This window comes from Panthera uncia, chromosome D4, assembly GCF_023721935.1.
Source record: "Panthera uncia isolate 11264 chromosome D4, Puncia_PCG_1.0, whole genome shotgun sequence".
Taxonomy (NCBI): domain Eukaryota; kingdom Metazoa; phylum Chordata; class Mammalia; order Carnivora; family Felidae; genus Panthera; species Panthera uncia.
In genome coordinates, this window is record NC_064807.1 from 70574403 (window position 1) to 70598531 (window position 24129).

General features: G+C 40.0%; 1 protein-coding gene across 1 annotated transcript in view; it reads left to right on the forward strand.

Moving 5' to 3' along the window:
• The first annotated feature begins 1249 nt into the window (after positions 1-1249).
• KIAA1958 (KIAA1958 ortholog) overlaps positions 1250-24129 on the forward strand; it is a 158011-nt gene continuing 135131 nt past the window's right edge. The window contains exon 1 of the mRNA XM_049636173.1: positions 1250-1335. The gene's annotated coding sequence lies outside the window, so the exon portion shown is untranslated. The remainder of the gene's footprint in view (positions 1336-24129) is intronic.

Genomic DNA, 24129 nt, shown 5'->3' on the forward strand with positions numbered 1-24129 from the left:
AGCAAGGTGTTAAGAATCCTTCTTTGTTTAGAAGTTAGTCTCTTTCTCCGCCTCATATTCTTCTCTCCCCTCACATACCCCAAGCGTAAAAGGGACTAAGGTGTCCTTTGTCACAGTGGGGTGAGGCAAGGATGTGAGCACCCCATAGCTAATAAGATATGCTTTAAATGTTATTTATTACCACTATTACTTTTTGGAGATACTTAATGCTGTAAGTAGAAAGGGAGTTAAGAGCATGGTGCCAAACTATCTGGGATGAATCTGGGTTCCTCCAGCTACCATCTGATCCTGGGCAGATGTCTTAATTTCTCTGTGCCTGTTTCTTCATCCATAAACTGGTAATGCTAACAACACTCACTGCATAGAGTTCTTCGGATTAAACAAATTAATATTCTCTAAGCACTTAGTGTTAACCCCGAACACATATTAAGTGCTATAAAAGTGTGCTAGATAAAATAAAGGTGGAAGGCGCCAGCCCTACCTCTGTTGTACCAAGCTGTCCTCCCTGGTTCTAGTGTGTTTTAGGTGTTAAGTTGCCCCTCTCTCTCTATGGGATGCACGCGAGTGTGGTAGTTGGCTTGGTAACTTCTACTGGGCTGTGGTGACTGTGGGTTAGATGTGTCAGCAGGAGGTGTTCCTGGACGTGCCTGGGTGTGGAGGTGACGCTACTCGGTGCGTTAAAACAGGTGTTACACACCAGACGAACGGAGCAGGTTCTTGCAAGTTCTGCTCCTTGGGTTTAGGTGGAGCTGTATGGAGCTCCAAGGAGCAGTGGGGATCGCGGCAGGACGGAGAGCTGCCCACTTCAGAACGTAGCGGGGATAGTGAGTTTCACACCTGTCTGGGTGCAGAGACCCGAGCCCGTGCGCGCCGGTGTGTGGTAGGAGGGTCGGTCCACACCTCCTCCGGGCAGCGACGACCGCGAGCTCGGAGCGCCTCGTAGGAGGTGTCGTTACACACTTCCTGTAGGTCTCGCGGACCACGGCGCGTTTCCGGTGCCGGCTGGAGCCCGGGGTCCGAGCCCCCGCCCCGTTCGCCGGCCCCGCCCCGCCCGCGCCCCGCCCCCAGCCCGCCGCGCTCCGAGCCGGGCGCGCGGAGCCCGGGGCGCACGGAGCGGCGCGCGCCGGTCGGCAGAGCCAGGCTGGCGCCCCCGCCCCCCGCTCCGCGCCTCCGTCCGCCCGGCGCCTTCCCCGCTTTTCTTGCCGCCGCTCCCCGGCCCTCTGGCCGCTTTCCCTCCCTCCCCTCGGTCCCGCCCCGTCCAGCCCGGGCTGCCCGGCTCCCGCAGGCCCCCCCCGCCGCCCGCGTTCCTATGGACAGACGCACAGACACCTGCAGGTGGGTGAGAGCCCGCGCGCGGGGCGGGGACGAGCGCGCCGACGCTGCGACCTGGGCCGGGGAGCCCCTTTGTGTGGGGGGCGGCCGCGCTGGGGTCCGGGCTGTCTCCCCTTCGGCCGCCAAGCAGTGACCCGCTGAACCCTCTTTTGTCTTCTCTGGGGGGGGGGGGCGGGGTGGGAAGGCCGAGAGTCAGGGCAGCGACCCGGGCGGCCAGCGGTCGCCGGGCTTGGGGGCGCGACGGGTGAGACCCCAGGCGGCCGAGCGGGCTCCGGGAGCGAGCTTCGGCGGCCGAGGCTCTGGTCAGCCTTCGCGGGGCCGGCGCGGCGCCCGGCATCTCCTGTCGCCGCCGCGGGCGCGCTGCGTGGGTCTGGCTCGCCTGCTCCTGCTCTTGGGTCTGTTTGGAGGTGGGAAGGAGGGCGGGAAGGAGAAAGAAAAGATCTGCCCTCTTAGTTTCCAAGTGTTGAGATGGTTGTGGAGAGAGGGAGAGAGGTGGTTCGGGTCTTTGCCCGACTTGTTTCCCTCGCGAGAGGCACGCTGAGGTGCGTGTGGGGCGTGTGTGGAGGAACGTGCATCGCTTCGGTCCCTTATTTATTGTTTCTAACGGAGGAGGGCTTTCTCCGAAGCGCTCTTCCGCCCCCTCCCCCATCCGAGGCTGCGCACAGTGATTTGTGTTTGTTATCAAATACATCGACAAATGTATTCCCTGGGTGCAAGGAGGCTGGGTTGACCAGAATCAAACCCAGATCAGAGAAGGTTTCTGGTTTTCGGGTGGTTCCTCTTCTGTTTCTTAAGATTAGGTTGGGACTTTCAGGCAAATCAAAGATGAACATGGCTGTGATTTTTTTAGGAATTTTTGGATATCTATCCATATTTTAAAGTTTGATGATAAAGTTTTGCTATTTCCCAGACTCCTTAGGATTAGCCTGACCGAATCTTCTACCTATTAAGTAAACAGTTAACAAGCGACTCAGATAGTGATAGCTTCCACAGTGGAGGTTAAGTTGGAGTGCAGTAAACATCTAGTTTTCCGTTCAGGCTAAAACCTTTATTTTTGCTGGTTTAAAATATGAGATCTTCCACAGCGTATGGGGAGATCGTGAATGTTAGAACTGATTTTTCTCCCTGTGATTGTTCTTTCCCTCTTTTATTCTATGTTTTTATGTATTCTCTCTTTACAAAACCTAACGATTGGGTTGCACTGGTGGATATAATTTTTTGAAAAGTACCGTGGGTGATATTTCCGGTTTATGTTATTTATCTGAGTTTCTTATGAAGAGTTGATATATATTTGTAGATATCCAAATTGTAAGTGAAGTTGAATAAGTACCCAGAAACTTAATATTGCACGTTCAGATTTTTAATGCAGGTACAGATTTATATCTTTATATTAATCTCAGTTTACTCACTTCTGGAGACTTTTTTTTTTCTTTTTGTCTATTGTTTGGAATCCATGTAGACAAATTTAAATCTGACTTATCAAGGAGATTAAAAAAATAGTTTTGGGTACACTCAGTTATATATACAGCTTTATGTAGAAAACAGAGGCTTTCCTTGAAAAACATAGTGGTGCAAAATATTTAAATTTTCATCAAATGAGATATAGAAAGCAATGTGCTTCTACAGACACAATGTGCTTTCATCAGAAAGCAGAGCACACTTTAAAAAAAAAAAGGTTTTCTTTTTACATTTATTTATTTTTGAGAGACAGAGTGAGACAAAGTGAGAGTGGGGGAGGGGCAGAGAGAGAGAGGGAGACACAGAATCCGAATCAGGCTCCAGGCTCTGAGCTGTCAGCACAGAGCCTGACACGGGGCTCGAACCCACAGACCGTGAGATCATGACCTGAGCCGAAGTCGGTCGCTCAACAGACTGAGCCACCCAGGTGCCCCAGCAGTGCACAGTTTTAATGCAGTTTTAATTAGGCAAACTGATTTTTGTCCTTATGAAGAGGAGACCATTTTAGTATGCCAAAAAGAGTGATCTTCTTCTAGGAGAAAAATTTATCCTAGATTCTTGCCCTAGTTACATTAACAGATTAATATTATTGCATGCCTAATTTTATGTATACCTGGAGTGTACATTTTTGTACACTTCAAACCTAGAAGAGGCTACTTCTAACATTTGTCTCACCAGCCCCTTTGAATTGATCAAATTATATTCCTGCTTTGACTTCCTGTCTAGATTAGCTAAACCAAATTAGGCTGCATAGAGCTCAGTTCAAGGCACTAGTAAGCTCTTGAGCAGGGTTCTTCTTTTTCAATAAGGATGGCCCAAAGAGCATGGGTATTGAAATTTGTTCGGGCTTATTGTCCTAATTTGTTTTTTTGTTTTTTGTTTTTTGTTTTTTTTATTATTGTCCTAATTTGTATTAGGAATGGGATGGAATTCGAAAACACTCCCAGAGTTTCAGCTATTAGATTACACACTCTTTATCAGTTCTTAGAAATTTCAAAAAAAGATAAGCTAACAACTTGAATTGCTTGTTTATGTATTTATTTATAGGACTGGCAGTTGGAGGGATAAGGTTTAACAAAGAGTCAGTGTGTAAATTAAACATTAAGAGTGTGTGGCCTGTTTTGAGAATTGCTTGGCAACTTGTAGTTATGCCTAACAGTTTTCTGGGATTGGCAGTGTAGTGTCTTTACGTGGGCTGGCTAAAAGATAACACCTAGTTTTTTTTGCTTTGTTTTTATTTTTGGCTCTGATATGTGGATATTTTTTGGTTTTTGTATAATTAGCAGTAACATTTTAGTGTAATCAGAAGCAGTGCAGAGAACCTTACATATTTTCAATTGATTTCTCTTCTGTTATGTCGGTGTTTAGGAAGGCATATAAATTATTTTTCAGTCTTCATGGTTGAAATTTTTTTCAGCTACTAAATGTTACTTCCAGAAATTTTGAATTTTTATGTAAAGTTGGGTTTTAAATATACTTGAGCAATATAAACTGACATTTACCAGTTTCTTTTTTTTTTTTAAACAACACTAAGCTGTCCAGTTAAATTTGATAGGCTTGAAAATCTATAGACTTTTCCTGCTTGTTAGTTACCAGCGTGTTACCATTAAAGGAAACCCAAAATGGCCACTTGAGATTACTTGGAACCCTCAAAGGACTAGTATTATCATTAGTAATAACCAAATGGAAGCTGAAAAGTAGCAATTTTATTCTTTATAATAGATCTGTGACTTTCAGATCCTTCTTTTTCATGAAGTTTTTTGTAGCCTGGTGTGGAAGCAGGTCTTGACTGTTAGAAGTGTGGACAGTGACCTCTCATTCCAGCCTTTATCGTCCTGCATTGTTTAAGAACGGCACAAACTTGTGCTGCTCTTGGAAAATGCAGAATTCATTCTTGGATTAATATTCTGCTACCAGATGTACGAGGCTGGCTCTGAAGAAGCTTTTTCTTTTAAATACTGTCAAAAATAGAGAAGCTGAAGATTGGAGAGAAGCCATTTATTTTGAACAGTTTATTTTTTGACAGTTTGTGTTTGTAAAGAAACCTGCTCATAATATTTACTTAAGAGAGCTACATAGTTGCCTGAGGAAGCCCCACAGGTTTCTTTTTTCCTTTAAAAAAGTTTCCATAGAGCTTAACTCTTATGTGATACTTCTTGACTTTGCTTTTGATTAGTTGATTTATGGACTTTATTTACCAGCATGATTGGAGAATTCTTTTGCTATACAGAAATTGCACTCTGCCTGTGCTCTGATCTGTTTCCTAGGTAACAAATGTACTGCATAGATTCCATAATGAGGACTGTGGTTGGCTAGTTACAGTGTAAATTCTGTTGTTTGGTAAAGCTTAGTCTCAAATTCAAATAAAGGTCAAGAAACCAAAAGTACTCAAGATGCAGATTTTTGAATTTTATTTTGTATTCAATGTCAACAAAGTTTAATATGCTTTTCTGGAGAAAGGCAAATTATGCAGCAGTATTCAAGTGTATTTTGTAAAGTCTTGAAACAGTTGGAGAGCCTTTTCACTATTCTATATTGGTAATACCAATGGCTTTAGTGACAAGATGTATTTCAAAACTTTGTCACACTTTAATATAGATAGCGAAGTGTTGCTGTCTAGGACATCTGTAATTGGTTCTTTTGTACTGAAAGAAAAGTAACATATATGTTGCTAACTTGTGCAATTTCATGTAAAATACAACTTTAAAAAACTTTAAGAAGGCATTAAAACATTTAAGAAACTTTTAAAAACATTAAGAGTCTTGTTGTAAAATGATGCATTTGACTCTAGCTATTTCCCCTCTGATCTGCCTGAACTTTGGCCCCCTCAGCACCTGGGAGCAAGTCTCTTTTAGGTAGCTACAAATTGGAAAATAGCTTTCCCCTTTACCTTACTGTTCTCTCAAAATCTATGGCCTGTATAGTTTTAGATACAGGGCAAGAAATAATATAGGTTCAATTATTAGTGATTATTACTGTTTAAAAAAAACTTGCAATGAACCATAATTTCATTAATACTCACTGAAACTATCTTTTCATTTGATGCTTGCAACTGTTTTTGTTTGTTGATCGTCAGGGATTCTGTTAGCAAAAAAATTTTTTAAGTTATTTATTTATTTATTACATTTATTTATTTTTGAGAGACAGAGAGAGTCAGAGTACAAGTGGGGGAGGGGCAGAGAGAGAAGGAGACACAGAATCTGAAGCAGGCTCCAGGCTCTGAGCTGTCTTACAGAGCCTGATGCGGGGTTTGAACCCACAAACCATGAGATCGTGACCTGAGCTGAAGTCGGATGCCCAACTGACTGAGCCACCCAGGCGCCCCAAGTTATTTATTTATTTTGAGAGAGAGTGGGAACGAGTGCAAGTGGGAGAGGGGAAGAGAGAGAGGGAGAGAGAATCCTAAGCAGGTTCTGTGCTGTCAGCATAGAGCCTGACATGGGGCTCGATCCCAAGAACTGTGAGATCATGACCTGAGCTGAAATCAAGAGTTGGTGCTTAACCGACTGAGCCACCCAGGTGCCCCTGAAATTTTTTTAAAGTTAATCTGAGGAGGACTTGGCTGGCTCAGTGGGTAGAGGATGCAGCTTGGGGTCGTGAGTTTGAGCCCCATGTTGGGTGTAGAGGTTACTTTAAAAAAGTTAATTTGAATTCTAAAGAATTATCCAAAGTTGCTGCCATTACTTCCTCTTGCTTGGCAGGATTGTTTATGTATTATTTACTTACTTTTTTAGTTGATTTCAGGAATAAGACGTATCTTATTTGGGTGTTCCTTCTTCTTGGTTTTCCTTAGAACTGACACTACTTGAAACGTTTCTGGGCTTTTCAAGTTGCAGATATTGTGTCCATTATGTTTTCTCTTGAATGTTCACTATTTAAAGGTTTTTTTTGGATTATTATTTTTTTTCTTTTCTTTTCCTTTTTTTAACGTTTATTTATTTTTGAGACAGAGAGAGACAGAGCATGAACGGGGGAGGGGCAGAGAGAGAGAGGGACACAGAATGGGAAGCAGGCTCCAGGCTCTGAGCCTTCAGCCCAGAGCCTGTCGCGGGGCTCGAACTCACGGACCGCGAGATCATGACCTGAGCTGAAGTCGGACGCTTAACCGACTGAGCCACCCAGGCGCCCCTATTTTTCTTTACAATATTTTTAAGTAGGCTCCACGCCCAATGTGGGGCTCAAACTCACAACCCCGAGATCAAGAGTCTTGTGCTCCAGGGGTGCCTGGGTGGCTCAGTTGGTTAAGCATCTGACTTCGGCTGAGGTCATGATCTCAGGGTTCCTGAATTTGAGTCCCACATGGGGCTGTCCACTGTCAACGCGGAGCTGGCTTTGGATCCTCTGTCCCCTTTTCTCTCTGCCCCTCCCTCCCTCTCCCTCCCTCCCTCTGTCTCTCCCTCCCTCTCTCTCTGTCTCTCTCTCAAAAATAAACAAACATTAAAAAAAACAAGAGCTGTGTGCCCCTATTTAAACATTTTTTAATTGGGGTGCCTGGATGACTCAGTTGATTGAGCATCTGAGTCTTGGTTTCCATTCAGATCATGATCTCATGGGTTTATGGGTTTGTGGGTTCGAGCCCCACATTGGGCTCTGTGCAGACTTTGTGGAGCCTACTTGGGATTCTCTCTCTGCCCTTCTCCCCTCATGCATTCTCTCTCTCTCTCTCTCTCTCTCTCTCTCTCTCTGAAAATAAATAAATAAACATTAAAAAAAATTTAGATGTTTATATTTGAGAGAAAGAGAGACAGAGCATGAGCAGGGGAGGGGCAGAGAGAGAGACACACACACACAGAATTCAAAGCAGGCTCCAGGCTCTGAGCTGTCAGCACAGAGCCTCACCTGGGGCTCAGACCCATGAACTGTGAGATCATGATCTGAGCTGAAGTGGGACACTTGACCAACTGGGCCACCCAGGTGCCCCCCCCCCCCCCCCAAAAAAAAAAAAAAAAAAATAATCATTGTGTTATTTAAGGCATAGTCACCACATATCAAAAGCTCTGCTGTTCTGAGACTTCATACTTCTGGGACAGAGTTAACAGTATTTGTGAACTCCTATCTAGCCAGAACTACTTCCTCTTCCTAGCCAGTATTAGTTAATAAGGGCTGCCATAACAAAGTATGACAAACTGGGTGGTTTAGACAACAAAATTTTCTTACGCTTCTGGAGGCTAGAAGTCCCAGATCAAGATGTTGGCAGAGTTGGGTTCTTCTAAGGATTCTCCTTGGCTTTCGATGGCAGTCTTCCTCAGATATTTTCACTATGTGCCTGTCTGTGTCCTATATTCCTCTTTTTATAGGACATCAAGTCATCACCTTAGAACTCACCCAAATGACCTTATTACCTCTTTAAAGGCCCTGTCTCCAAATATTGTCTCATTTTGAAGTCCTGGGTATTAGAACTTAAGTATATGAATTTGGCAGGGGCAGGGGGTGAACAATTCAGCTCATAATACAGCCCATTCCTCCACTCATTGCCTTTCATGCATACCTACTTCACTCCATATGTGTGATATAATCAAGTCCCTAGACTACTTGGTTCCTGCTTCCCAAGATTTCTCAGTTCTGTTTGCCCCATACAGATCACATAGTACTCTGTCACCTTTGCCTATCATTGGTCTTGGTTCTACAGTTAAATATATTCAATGCACAACACAAGTCCTTATGCTAAGGCTTCTGTAATCATCATTTGATAGTTTAAATCTCTTTGAACCCTCATAAATGCCTCATGTGAATAATGTGTCCTGTCTTTCATGTTTAAAACTGTTTGTGGCTTTTATAGTTGAAGGTCAGTTTTGCTGAATATAAGTACTTGGCTCACATTTTCTTTCCTCGGGTTTCTTAAATATGTTACTCTCTGGTAGGGTTTGGCAAACCTTTTCTGTAAAAGGCCAAATGGTAATTATTTTAGGCTTTGTGGAACATAAGTCACTGTCAAAATTACATAACTTTGCCACTGTAGTGCAGAAGCAGCCATATAGAGTATGTAAATGAGCAAGCATGACTGTGTTTAGAGAAACTTTATTTACAGAACCTGACAGTGGGCTGGATTTGGTACCCAAGCCCTAGTTTGCTGAGCCCTATTCTATTGTATTCTGGTAAAAAGTGTTGTTGTCAGAGTCTAATACCTGTGATTTTTTTTAAGTGACTTTATCTTTTTCTTAGATGCCCAAAGGACTTTTAATCTTTAAAAACCGATACTTTTACTAGAATATGTATTTTTAAAGGTTTATTTATTTATTTTGAGGGAGAGACAGAAAGAGCATGAGCAGGGGAGGGGTAGAAAGAGAGGGAGAGAGAGAATCCTAAGCAGGCTTTGTGCTGTGAGCGCAGATCTTCATGATCTGAGCCAAAATCAAGAGTTGAACGCTTAACCAATTGAGCCACCCAGATGCCCCTAGAATATGTATTAAGTGTTGGCTGTTCTCATAAATATTTTCATCAGTGATAGATTTTAGTATTTAACGTTTCATTGCTTTCATTTTCTTTTTGGGGTCTCCTGTTACATGTATGTTGGATCTTCATTGCTTGTCTTTTATATCTACATCTTTCCTCAAATTCTTTTTATCTTATTTTTAAAGTTTGCTTTATTTTTGTATTTTTCCTTTTTATCCTTTATTAAGCAGTATCCCTGGTATCTGTCCTTTAAGTCTAGTGTTCCTCCAGTTTTGTCTTCCTTTCTGAATTTTTTTTCTTTCTTATTCTGTCCAGAATTTTGTCATTGCTTTCGTAAATGCTCTGGTTATGTCTACATTCTCTCTCTCTTTTCTTTTTTTTAGGTTTTCTATTTCTGATTTATTCTTTATAGCTCCTGTCAGTTTCTTAGTTTCTTTTAATTCATGTTAAGATATTATGTTACAGTTCTTATCTACTTTATGGCCATATTTTTCTGATGTGCCTTCATTGGTTAATGCATTATTTGGTTCTTTTTGTCTTTTTATCACAGTACTTCACATAGGATTAGATTGCATTCTTTTCTCTTGTTCATGTTTAATTTAGATGGATTCACCTGTACTTTAGAGAAGGTTTCTGTGATGGAGGTGGAAGTAGGCCAAGATAGTTGTTTATTATTATTATTATTATTATTAATTTCTAAATATTTTATTTATTTTAGAGAGAGAGTGTGTGTGTACACATGTGCACAAGTGGGACAGGGGCAGAGAGGGAGAAGGAGTCAGAGGATCCAAAGCAGGCTCCACACTGACAGCAGAGAACCTGATGTGGGTCATGAACTGTGAGCTCATGACCTGAGCTGAAATCAAGAGTCTGACATTTAACTGACTGAGCCACCCAGGTGCCCCTGAGTTTTACATTTTATAGTTAAGTCTGATCTGTTTTGTGTTAATTAAAAAATTTTTCTTAATGTTTATTATTTTTGAGAGAGAGACAGAGTGTGAGTGGAGGAGTAGAGAGAGGAAGACACAGAATCCAACGCAGGCTCCAGGCTCCAGGCTCTGAGCTGTCAGCACGGAGCCCGATGCAGGGCTCAAACCCCATGAATCATGAGATCATGACCTGAGCTGAAGTTGGACATTTAATCTACTGAGCCACTCAGGCACCCCAGTGTTAATTTTTATTTAAGGTGTGAAGTGTAGGTTGAAGTTCATTTTTTTGCCTGTGAATGTCCAGTTGCTCCTGCACCATTTGTTGAGAAAGCTGTTCTTCCTCCATTGAATTGCTTTTGCATCTTTGTAAAAAAGCAGTTGAGCATACGGATGGGTCTGTTTCTTGGTCTATTCCATCTGTTTTTGTGAATAGATTTGAGGAGAATCCAGAACTAAGCCTTTGCTACTGTTTAACTTGCTTAGAACTCCTTGTTCATTCTTTTTTCCCTCCTTGTTCATTCTTAAGTATGATTTTTTTTTTGTTATTATCGTGGAAAACTTTTTTTTCCTGTTGGTCAAAGGGGACAAATATTAGGTTAAAAAAGGTTAAGATATGCAGTAATTTGATTAATAGTTTTTTGAGTTTATTTGCTTTATAATATAGTGATAAGCTGACATAGATTTGTTTCAGAGAATTCAATTCTTTTGTAAATTACTTGGGTTGTTAACATTTTCCTGACAATTGTGGTTCAATAATAATAGGTATACTTTGGCATCTTGAGAAAACAGAGCTCCACATTAATGAATTTTTGTATAACTAAAGTTTATTTCTTGTACAAAACTTAAGATTTTAATTATTTTTAGGGAAAATGTTTCCCATCTGTGGTTAAATTTAAATAAAGGGTGGCAATTCAGTTACTTATGGAAATCTGCCAAGAATCCTCTTCTGGCATTTGGATGAACACAAGCAGATAAAGAAATTTGTTTCTGTCCCCAGAAAATTCTCTTCAGCTTTCTGGCTCTGAAGTTTTGCAACTTTAGACAGGTTTCTTACAACAAATGCAAGGAAGATTCCATCCACCTAACTGACAAATCGATCAAATTCATGGATTTACCAAAACCTTGTTTAAACAGTCTTTGAATATTTCTGTGAAATTTTAGCTGAAGGTATTCCCATTCTACCTTCAGAGCAGCATTTTAAGGAATGTTCTGGGTTTTTTTGTTTGTTTTTAGGAATGTTCTGTTTTTGAAAGCAAAGATTATATGATGGCGTAGTCTTTTTGTAAATATTTTCTTTCTAATGTATTTCATGCAAAAGTGTATATTCAATGAAAGGTATATATTTTTGTAAATAATATTCTACCAATGAATATGTTTTGTTAAATATATTTAGTATTTGTGAATATATTCTTAATATGCAGTACTCATAAATTGTTTTTTGGCCAACTGGCTGGTTTACTTCTGACAGACAAAAGTCTTACCGCAAATTATATTTCCTGTATATTTAGCATTTCTCTGATCATGTGTTTATACACTGATAAGGTATAAAACTCTGCACTTTTGGGGTACCTGGGTGGCTCAGTTGGTTAAGTGTCTGACTCTTGTTCTTGGCTCAGGTCATGATTTCACAGTTTGTGAGTTTGAGCCCTGCGCCAGGCTCTGTGCTGACAGCATGGAGCCGGCTTGGGATTCTCTCTCTCCTTTCTCTCTCTGCCAGGTTCTCTCTCAAAGTAAATAAATAAACTTAAAAAATCTACACTTTCCATTAATAAAGTAATTGCCTCAAATCTTTAGTTGTTTTTTTTTTTTTAATGTATATTTATTTTTTGAGAGAGAGAGAGAGTGAGTGAGCGCATGTGTGAATGCAGGAGGGGCACAGAGAGAGAGAGATGCAGAATCTGAAACAGGCTCCAGGCTCCTTGCTGTCAGCACAGAGCCCGATATGGGATTCAAACCCATGAAGCGTGAGATCATGACCTGAGCCAAAGTCGGATGCTTGACCAACTGAGCCACCCAGGCATCCCTTTTTATTCTTTTTAAAGTAAACTCTACCCTCCCCCCCCAATATGGGGCTCAAATTCATGACCCTGAGATCAAGAGTTGTATGCTCTACCATCTGAGCCAGGCAGGCACCCATAGGGTTTTTCTTATTAAAACTTATTTTTAGAGTCAAAATTCATCCTGTAGATTTGTCTTAATACCTTTTTAGTTGATGCCTTCCTGTTAATCATCCAAATAGATATTTTATTTGTCTAAGAGCATACTATTAGTCTGAGAAGTAGGGATATCCTTATACATTATGTAGTAAGAAACAATATTTTTGTTTAAAATGAAAGAATGTAGTTCTATATAATAGTTTTTTTTTTCTTTTTTGAGAAAAGATTACATAGGTGAAAAGGTCCGTCAGTTTGGCTATGTGAAAACTTAAACTTTTAAAAAGTTTGCTTTTGGGGTGTCAGGGTGACTTGGTTGAAGCGTTGCACTCTTTTTTTTTTTTTTTTACAGCATGATAATGTTTATTTTTATTTTTTTTCAAGGAAGTAATCTCTTTAATTTTTTTTTCAATATATGAAATTTATTGTCAAATTGGTTTCCATACAACACCCAGTGCTACTCTTTTTTTTTTTTTTTTAATGTTTGTTTAATTTTGAGAGAGACTGAGTGCGAGTGGGGGGAGGGGCAGGGAGAGAAGGGGAGACAGAATCGGAGCAGGCTCCAGGCTCTGAGCTGTTAGTGCAGAGCCCGATGCGGGGCTCAGACTCACAGACCGTGAGATCATGACCTAAGCCAAAGTCAAAAAGCGTCCCACTCTTGATTTCGGCTCAGGTCATGACCTCATGGTCACTTATGTAAGATTGAGCCTTGTGCAGGCTCGGTGTTGAGTGTGGAGACTGCTTGAGATTGTCTCCCTCTCCTCTTGTCCCTCCCCAGTGTGTGTGTGTGTGTGTGTGTGTGTGTGTGTGTGTGCGCGCACCTGAACTCACTGTGCTCTCCCTCTCAAAACACACACACACACATAAACGCACAAATAAAAAGTTTGTTTTTAAAAAGATAATGCAATTAAAAAGAAAGGCAATAGTTTGTAGAAAATGTAGCAATATGATAGGGAGTTGAGGTCTTCATGGCACTGTATTATTTTTATGATTTACAAAAGAATTAATAAAACTTCAAGGACAATTAGGTTAAATGAAGAACAAGAAAAATGTTCAGCCTCACTGATAATTAAGCAAAAATAATATAGCAATCCATTTACTTTTAATTTGCTTTCTTAATTCCAGTATAATTAACATACAGTTTCAGGTGTACACTAGTTCAGCAATTCTGTATGTTACTCAGTGCTCATCACCAAAAGTGTGCTCTTAATCCCCTTATCTATCTCACCCATCCCCCCACCTACCTCCCCTCTGGTAGCCACCAGTTCTCTATATATGCTTTTTTGTTTGTCTCTCTTTTTCTGTGTTCCTTTGTTTTGTTTCTTAATCATTTGCTTTTTAAAAAATCAGCAAAAATATAAAATGAGATAATGCCCATTGCTGGTGGGGGGAAAAGAAGGGAGGAAGTTATTCTCATATCTTGCCGATGTGTATATAGAATTATTTATTTGTTCTTTTAAACTTTTTTTTAAAGGAAATTTCCCTTTTTTTAATTTTAATTTTTTTTTAAATTTATTTATCTAGAGAGAGAGCAAGAGAGAGAAAGCATGAGTTGGGGATAGAGGGAGGGAGGAAAGGGGAGAGAGAGAGAGAGAGAGAGAGAGAGAGAGAGAGAGAATCCAGAGCAGGTTCTGTACTTCCATTCCAGTACTTCCAGTGTGGAGCCAGATGCAGAACTCAAACCCATGACTAGTAGATCATGACCCAAGCCAAAATCAAGAGTTAGCTGCTTAACCGACTGAGCCACCCAGGTGCCCCTGTTCTTTTAAACTTTGAAGGTGTAGGGGAGGTAAAACTTGGTTCTACCCTGCTCAATTCTGTGGTAGGGCCTGAGTAATAAACATGGTAAGAGAAAAACATACAGATGTTACTTAATATTAAAAATTTTTCAGGGGCCGCCTGGGTGGCCCAGTCGATTAAGCATATGACCAGCTCAGGTCATGATCTCGCAGTTTCTGAGTTCGAGCCCTGCGTTGGGCTCTGTGCTGACACCTCAGAGCCTGGAGCTTGCTTCAAGTTTCGTTTCTCTCTCTCTCTGCCCTTCCCTTGCTCATGCTCTGTCTCTCTGTCTCTCAAAACTAAATAAACAGTAAAAAAAAATTTTTTTAAATGTCTATTTGTTTTTAGAGAAAGAGAGAGAGAGAACTTGGGAGCAGAGGAGGGACCAGAGAGAGAGGGAAAGAGAAAGAATCCCAAGCAGGCCACACTGCCAGCACAGAGCCCAACGCAGGGCTTGAACTCACAAACTATGAGATCATGACCTGCATGAAAATCAAGAGTCGGAAGCTCAACCTACTGAGCCACCCAGGGGCCCTGAGATGTTATTTAATATTTTTATGTGCACACAGGGTCTTCATAAGGGAAATTAAGACCTAAAGAAATGGGTTGAACTGAGAGTTTATATAGTTTGTTTGTTTTTTTAGTGTTTGTTTATTTTTGAGAGAGAGAATGTCAGCGCATGCAAGTGCAAGTGTGTGCACATGGGGGAGGGGCAGAGAGAGAGGGAGACAGAGAATCCGAAGCAGTCTTGACACTGTCAGCACAAAGTGGGGCTCGAACTCACAAACTATGAGTTTATGACCTGAGCTGAAGTTGGATGCTCACCTGACTGAGCCACCCAGGCACCTCAGAAAGTTTATATAAGTTTTAAACGAAGAATCAATAAATTTGATGGGAAGTGACTAGGCAAAGGAATTTCAGCTAGAGGCCATAAATTGTGAAACAGTGACTAGAAAATATATGGGAGAGACTAATGGAAGGTAAGGGTTATTTTAGTAGGTTTGGTTGTACAGATCCATTTTGGCATCATCTCCCAGTCTCTAGTGCTAAGAATGTTCTCTTCTGGTATAAAGAGGGCATCTTTCTCATGGGAAATTTTATGACCTGCTTTTGGGTAGAAAGAGGGAGGTCAGAGAGACTTTCCTGAATTTTCTATTTCTCAAGTGTTTTCAGCCCAAAATAATATGCCAAATTGACATATTTTGGGGTGGCATGTTCTGAACCCCTTCAAAATATAATGTGTACCAATAATGAACATATTGAGTATACAGTTGAATTTTAACAAATTGTATAAATGTGACTAGCACTCATATCACTAAGCAGGATTTTATCAGCACCCTAGAGGAACCCCTTGTACTGCTTTCTGTATCTAACACAGTCTTTTTGAAGGAAAATAAGTATCCTGACTGATTGCTGAGTCAGGGTATATATGCTCAGCTTTAATAGATACTGCCAATTTCCCAAAGTAATTGTATCAATTTATACTGCCATCAGCAGTGTGTTAGTGTCCCAGTGGCTCCACTTCTTCATGATTATCCTTTTGAAAAGCATTTTGACAGAATGTATCAGGAGACATAAATATATCTATAGCCAATTATCTAGTAATTCTACTAATTGAAAAGATGGGAAAAGATACATGCACAAAAACATTCCGTGAAGCAGAGATCAAAGACTATAGGCTAAATCTGGCCAGCTATAGCCCACATCCAGTTTCAACCATTTGTTTTTTGTGGCTACTTTTGTGCTATAATGGAAGAGTTTAGTTGTAGAAACCTCGCAAAACAGAAAATATTTACTATCTGACCCTCTCCAGAAAAAGTTTGCTGACCCCTGCATCAGAGCATTATTTAGAGTAGTGAAAGATTAGCAATAACCAGTATATCCATCAGTTGGGGAATTACAAGATAAATCCTGGTGTAAGCACTTGATGGAGTAGGATATAGTCATTTAAAATGATGACAGAGGGGCACCTGAGTGGCTCAGTTGGTTAAGTGGCCAACTTCAGCTCAGGTCATGATCTCACAGTCTGTGGGTTCAAGCCCCACGCCAGGCTTCATGCTGACAGCACAGAGTCTGGAGCTGCTTCGGATTGTGTGTCTTTCTCTCTGCCCCTCCCCCACTCACATTCTGTGTCTTTCTCTCTCAAAAATGAATAAACGTTAAAAATTGTTTTAAATAGTAAAATGATGATAGAGATTATTAATCCAGCAAATATTTATTGGGCATTTGCTATGTGTTAGCTACTTTTCTAGGTGCTGGCAAATCAGTAAAGACAAAAATTCCTGCCCACATAAAACTTTAATTTTAGTGGAGGAGATAGAAAATAAATGAGATAAATATCTAAAATAATATGTATGATGTAAGTGCTAAGATGGAAAAAAAAGGGAAGGGAGATAAATATTTTAGGGTGAGGGCTTGATATTTTAGATTGCCTTCTTTCTCTGAGAAAATGACTTTTGAGTAAGGGCTTAAAATAAGTGAAAGGGCTTGATATACAGGGAGTTGGAGGAAGAGCATTTGAGGCAGAGGGAAAATCAAGCATAAAGGAGCAAAGTTGGAAATGTGCTTGATGTGTTCTGAGAACGACAGTAAGATGAAGGGCTGCAGTAGAGTGAAGGAAGGGGAGAAGAGTAGCAAGGGATGAGGTTGGACAGGTAATGGGGGTGGGGGTGGCTGTGATAATGCATCATGGTCAACCTTGTATAATTTAGCTATCTTTTATAATAAAATGCATATTTTGAAACTTGAAGGATTTTGCATACTTTAGTAGTCAATTACTTCTAGTTGATTGTAGCCTGCCAGTGGACAGCACTGTCTTAAATCATCTTAGGAATTGCTGGTTTTTTAATGATTAATTTTTCAGTGTTTGAACCGGAAGAAACTGTGGAGACCCCTTTATTTTTTGTTTTATGGGTAAAGGAAATGATCTGAAGAAGTGAAGGAACTCAGGCTTTCAGTTTTTTTCCATATGTCTTTGTATGTTCCATCACTGTTTAATCTGAGGTTATTCTGTATTTTAGTGATTTTTGTCATTAATAACTTATCTAATCTTTAACATAAAAAAATCCTTTTTAAAATAATGAAATTTAAATCTCTCGTCCAGATTTTCTCAGTGCCAAAACCCCTGTAGCCAATGTGGTGTTAATAATGAATTCTTTTGGCTAGCACCCTGGTTGAGACCATATATATAGAAGGACTCAGACTACCTGGGTTTGTTTCTGGCTCTTATTAGTACTTAACCTCCCATTTATAAAATGATTTGGTACTAACTATGTACCTCATAGGGTTGTTGTGAGGATTAAATGAATTCATGTGGGTAGAATGCCAGGCAACTAGGCCAAATTACTACGGAGGCTTAAATATCAGGAAGGGAAAGTATTTGAGCCTTAGATACCAGAGAAATTTGAGTTCGACAAGTACTTGGATTGTGTTATTGAAAGTTTGTGTGTGTTCCTCTACTTTGACTTAGTAGGTAACAAATAGCAATTTATTAACATTTTAATTAACATCAGCTTAATTAGCATAGTGAGTTCAAATCATGTGCTGTTGTAGCACTTATATTATAAACCCTTCACAGCTATCAAATTTTGGGGGGAAGAATACTTATTTTAACTTCAGTAGGAGAAATACTGTGACTTAGGTGAGTGGCCTGAGTGAGTGGGTCACATGACTAAACACAGCACAGGATGAATGATAAAAGGCCACTGGCTGGCCTGAAAGCTATTGGCACAGTGTCCAGCCAGCTCTAGGAAAGATTGCTTGTTTACTGGAGCATGCAAGAGCTTTGCTTTGTGCGTATATAGGTCAGGGCAGTAAAGAACTCTGCATACACAGACACAAATTGGTGAAAGGGAATCAAGTAGAGAGTGATGAGGATGTAACCCTGTCCTTTGAAGCATGCCACCAAAATTCTAGTACTTGAGTGCCCCTAATCTCAGAGAGGCTGAGCACCAATGAACTCAAATAATGGATATAGTTAAGAATTAACACTTTTTTTTTTAGTTTTTCTAGAAAATGACTTTCAAAATGTATTATAAAGCTTGCTAAAATTTGAAGTATGAAAAAAAAAAAACAAAACCCAGAATTTAACTTACAGAGTACTTCGACAATTTATGGAAAAAAAAAAGTTAGATATATTTTTCTTAGTGGTATTTAATTCAGTGAAGGATGATTTTATATACATACTGTGTCCATAATATATTTTGTGTTTGTGACTATTTGGGGGTTGCATAAAATTCTATTACTTTTTAGTGGGAAAAATCTGAAATCTTTTTGCACTGTTGATTTTGTTTTCTTCAGTGCTAAGTCTTCAGGAGTTTTACTTGCTCAAGCTGCTGCTTTTTTTCTTTTTAACATAGCTGGATAAATGCAGATATAGTCAGCAGTGTTTCTGCCTTCCTTGCAGAATCATAGGTTATAACTTAGGGTTTCTGTGGGCACATTAATTCTGAATAGAACCTAGGGATTGTGCTTAACTAGAAATGTGGTGGTTTTGGTAGTGAGTTCCTAACAGAACTCAGGTACTTATATGCTCAGTAGGACATTGCTGTTGTAGCTGTTGTGGTATTTAATTGAACCTGAAGGTCCCTTGGAGCTTTCCTAGTCCATTATATTAAACTGAGAAAGTTTTTAAAAATGCAATTCAGTATTTATGATTTAGTTAATAGTTAAGCTAAGGACTTTTAGAAGTATTTAGAGGTGGGAGGAAAGAAGCCATACATTTACAGAGACTTTCATGAAACATAAAATTGTGACACTGAATTAGCCTTTTTTTTCCCAGCCCTCTGCTGTTACCCTAGGCTCTGGTCCAAAGAGGTAGCATAGGACTCACACTCCCCCTAACACCTTTGTTGTTGGGTTCGTTATTCTTTTCAGGGTTGGGTTGGTGTATCGAATGCACAGAATTAATCTGAATACTCAGGAAGGATGTAGGGAATCTCTCTTTAGGTTGTAAGAAATGACTATGATTGAATATTTTAGTTTGAGTCTTTTGACTAGGACTTTCTGTTTTGTGTGATAAATATACTGCATTAGCAGCAGGGGAACTAAATTTCTATTGACTAGGATATCAGTCAAAGTTTATATTCCTGTAAGATCAAGTATGACTCTGAGATACTGTATGTTTTAGCTTGACTTGGTAATTCTTAATCTTTTTGTGGGTCTTTGACCCCTTTGAGAATTGGATAAAAAATTTGGATTCTCTTCTCAGAAAATGTACATCTGCATATATAGCATACAATTTTGTATACATTTTAGGAAAAATTTAGATCTGACACATTATGCTAACAACCTCTATTTTGTGTATTTGTATTTTAGCATGTGACTTTCTTCTGTCTTCATAAGAATGGAAACCTTAAAGGTTTGAGATAAGAATTAGGAGAGTGAACTTATGGACTTCCAGGGAAAATTTACGTTTTTGAAGGAGGGGATACTATGGTATTTTTCCATCAGAAATCCATTTAGACTGTTGTTTCTGATAAATGTACGAGTAGTGCATCTGGTTAAATCATTCTTCTGCACTGTAGGTTATGAAAAAATAGTGTCTCACTACTGGTACATTCACAAAGGCAGTCTAGCAAGGAAAAATTTAAAAGCTTAAATTCTCATTCTCATTTCTGTGAGAATAAAGAGGGTGAATTCATTATGTCAAGCATTACAAATAAGCATGTATTAAAGCGGCTACATATGATGATGGCACATTGTTGGAACACCCCATGAAAGATAATTTGCATGGAAGATGATTATTCAATAGGGCTTTAATTTACAAGAAACATTCCACAATTTAATTGAGCCCTTTTTGCACACACTGCTTCGCTTCAATAGATTGCATTTGCTCCCTGCATATGTACAATGCCATGAGGGTGGTTAAAATCTGATTCAGTCTAGCTGGAAGGTGAAACAACAGCTGAAAGTCATGTCATAAAAATATACATTATTAAACATTTGAGAATTGTTTTTGAAATCAGTTTTCTGTTGGCTGATGTGTACCATAAAGCTGATTGTCTAATTTTCTTTTTTCTAATAAGATTTGTATAAGATTATTTGGCCCTGCTGGCCACTAGTTAAACTATATGGTTCAATTTAAAAATTATTCACTTTTATAGGCTAGTCACCTATATTGTACTTTTGCATACATATGAGCATACATAGCCTGCATTTATAGTTATTACAGAAAGAAAATTATTTTGTGTAAAAAAGACACTAAAATAAACATTTCAACAAATAGCTGACTTATAATTAAAATGCCTAGAAAGATAATACAGTAGTCCTCCCTTATCCCGTGGGGGGATATATTTCAAAACTGCCAGTGGATGCCTGAAATTGCAGATAGTATCAAACTCTGTGTGTGTGTGTGTGTGTGTGTGTGTGTGTGTGTATGTGTATACCAATTATAAAGTTCAGTTTATGAATTAGACACAGTAAGAGATTGACAACAATAATAAAATAGAACAATTAGAACATTATACGTAATAAAAGTTATGTGAATGTGGTTTCTCTCAAAATATCTTATTGTGTTGCATTCACTGTTGTGATGATGTGAGATGATAAAATGTCTAACTGATGAGGTGAAGTGATGTGAATGACACAGTGTTAGGCTGCTGTTGACCTTCTGACACTATATCAGGAGGATCATCTGCTCAAGACCACAGTTGACAGTGGGTAACTGAAGGCAGAACCTCAGATAAGGGGGACTACTATACATGGTGTTAAAAAAAAAAAAAAAAAAAGAAGTAATGTAGCTATGTCTAATGTCTTCTCTGTTAGCAGAATAGTATATGGATAACTTTATTATAGAGAAGAGGTTTTGTGTGGGCCTGAACTGACTGACTCCTTGTAGATGTTCCATTTTTGAGCATTTAAAAAAAAAATTTTTTTTTAAACGTTTATTTATTTTTGAGACAGAGAGAGACAGAGCATGAACAGGGGAGGGGCAGAGAGAGAGGGAGACACAGAATCGGAAGCAGGCTCCAGGCTCTGAGCCATCAACCCAGAGCCCGACGCGGGGCTCGAACTCACAGACCGCGAGATCGTGACCTGAGCTGAAGTCGGACGCTTAACCGATTGAGCCACCCAGGCGCCCCAGTTTTTGAGCATTTAAAATAAGCATTGTTGTGAGAAGCCAGGCCCATTCTTAGTGGGGAAACACTAAAAACATATGGAGGTAGTAAAGGTATGTCCACATGAGGAAAACACTGAAGGCCTTCAGGTTAAGTCAGAATGTCTGTTAAGATAAGGATGTCTGTTATCACCATTGTTTTGCAAATCCTAAGATAGGCAAGAAAAATGGATATAGATATTGGAAAGGAAACCATATAATTATCACCATTTGTAGGAATAGTGATGGGATAGAGGAAAAGAATATTTAAAAAAAAATTTTTTTTAACCTTTATTCATTTTTGAGAGAGAGACAGAGCATGAGTGGGGGGAGGGGCAGAGAGAGAGGGAGACACAGAATCAGAAACAGGCTCCAGGCTCCGAGCTGTCAGCACAGGGCCTGACGTGGGGCTCAAACTCACGGACTGCGAGATCATGACCTGAGCTGAAGTTGGAGGCTCAACCGACTGAGCCACCCAGGCGCCCCAAGGAAAAGAATATTTTTGAGAATAAGATGAAAGTTTAAATTGGAGGGAAGGGAGATTGAAACATTTTCTGTTGGTCCTCCAAGTTTTTGGTGAATGAAGGCTTTCTGCAGAAAGTGGTGGGGGGTGGGTAGGGGGGCGCTGAGAGGGAAATTGAGCAACTAAGAAGAACGAGAAGAAAGAATTTAGAGTAGCTGTGATGAAAGAAAGAATTTAGAGTAGCTGTGATGAAAAAGTATGTGGTGTACCTCTAAGGGTTCAACTGAGGGTGAATCGTATGAAGACACTGTGGAGTCATTCAACAAAGGTTGGTGCCTGTGAGTCAGGGTGATTTCTGAATTCTCTGAGCATAAGCAGTTGATTACCTGTGTGGGCACCTTGATAACCACCTGAGGTGGTAAAGAAGTAGTTCATCTTCTTCCACACAATTTTGCTTCTGAGATCTGATGTTTGACTCCATGAGACCCTGAAGTTAGAGATCCTACAGGATCAATTATAAGTAAGGTAAGGGAAAAAGGAAGGAGGAAATTATTTGGAGAAGAAGCCTGTGTTATTTATTTATTTTTTAATAAAGCTGTTTTTATTATTTAGTTATTTGATAGAGCATCCACTTGTGTGAGTGGGGGAGGGGCAGGAGGAGAGGGAAAGGGAGACTCTTAAGCTCCTACATGGAGCCCTACATGGGTCTTGATCTTAAAACTGTGAGATCATTGGGGCGCCTGGGTGGCGCAGTCGGTTAAGCGTCCGACTTCAGCCAGGTCACGATCTCGCCGTCCGTGAGTTCGAGCCCCGCGTCAGGCTCTGGGCTGATGGCTCGGAGCCTGGAGCTGTTTCCGATTCTGTGTCTCCCTCTCTCTCTGCCCCTCCCCCATTCATGCTCTGTCTCTCTCTGTCCCAAAAATAAATTAAAAAAAAAAAAAAAAAAAAAAAACGTTGAAAAAAAAAAAAAAAAAAACTGTGAGATCATGACCTGAGCTGAAATCAAGAGTCGGACCCCTGACTGAACCACCCAGGAGCACCAGCCTATGTTATTATTTTTTTTTTTTCTATGTTATTTTTGTAGTGGGAAAATCTGTTAGTAGAGGTCTCTGATTATGTTCAAAAAGGTCTAGATGAAGTTCCTACTTCCTAGGGTTATTGTAGAGATTAACTAAATTAGATGTGACGGTATAAACTGTTTCCTACAGTGCTCTGCATTATAGTAAGCTCTTAGTAGATACCTGGTTTAAAAACAAATGTAAAAATCCTGTGCCCCATGAGCCCATTCTTTCCAGATATTTAAGCAGTCTTGTCTCCCATGCATCCTTTCAATATTCACCATCCTTAAACTTTTTCTTTGCACTGGTCCTAGCCCCTGGTCCTTCATCCTTGTCTTTGCATACTGAGAAACCTGTGCTTGAGCCTGCCTGCTACTTCTTGTTCCTATTTCCTTTCTTTCATAGCCAAATTCTTAAATAAATGGATTATGGTGCTATCTTTTCTCTTATCACTAACTCTCTTTAATCTTAGGGAATTTGGCTGTCTCTGCCCCTTCTACTCAAAGTCTCCACAAAATTAGACCTACCTAATAGACAAACACCTAAGAAAATGATCAGGTGATAATAAGTGCTGTGAAGAAAAATAATTCAAGATAGGGGGGTTTGGGAGTGCCAGACACATATTGGGGTGGGGGTTTATAAGGTGGTCTGGGAAGGTATCTTTATTAAGAGGACACTAAAGCAGGTTTAAGGAAGTGAAGGAGCAAATCATAGAGATATCTGGGGAGAAAAACATTCTAAGCAGTCAATGCACAGTCCCTGTAGTGGGGGCAAGGTTGATGCATTTGAGGAAGAGCAAGGAGGGTTTTGCAGATGGAACAGAGTGACGGACAAGGGGATGGTGTCAGAGAAGTAAGTAGATGCACATTGGGAGCATGTGAAAGTTATCTTCTGATTGCTTATGTTTCCTCAGTGAGAGTAAGGATGGAGCAGAAGGAAGTGGAGATTTGAAGAGCTGTTCAATTAGGACAGTAGAGAGAGAATAGATTTGAGCAAAGTGTATCCCTGGGCCAGCAGCACCAATATCATCTGGGAATGTGTTAGAAATGCAAATTCTTGGGTCTCATCCCAGACCTACTGAATCAGAAACTCTGGAGGTGAGGACAGTCAATGTATGTTTTAACAAGCCTTCTGGGATATTATGCACAAAAAAGTTTGAGAGCCATCGGACTAAAGAGATAAGTACAAATTAGTACATAGCCATGAGGACCCACTTGAGTTTAGTGATCTTAAGTTTAATGTGAAAATAGTCATTAGGTTATGTTGAAGAAAGAAAGGGATGAGGGAATTGAGTGTGTACAAGGTATTGTTTTAAATGATATACCACAAAATCTAAGTTGCATAAAGAAATAAGGGAGGATGGATCATTGGGACAGCGAAAACATGGTAGGATTGACTTTGAGTCCCAATGAGTCAAAGAATTGGTCAGTGAAAGAAATTCTGATACAGATCTCTGATTAACTCTAAA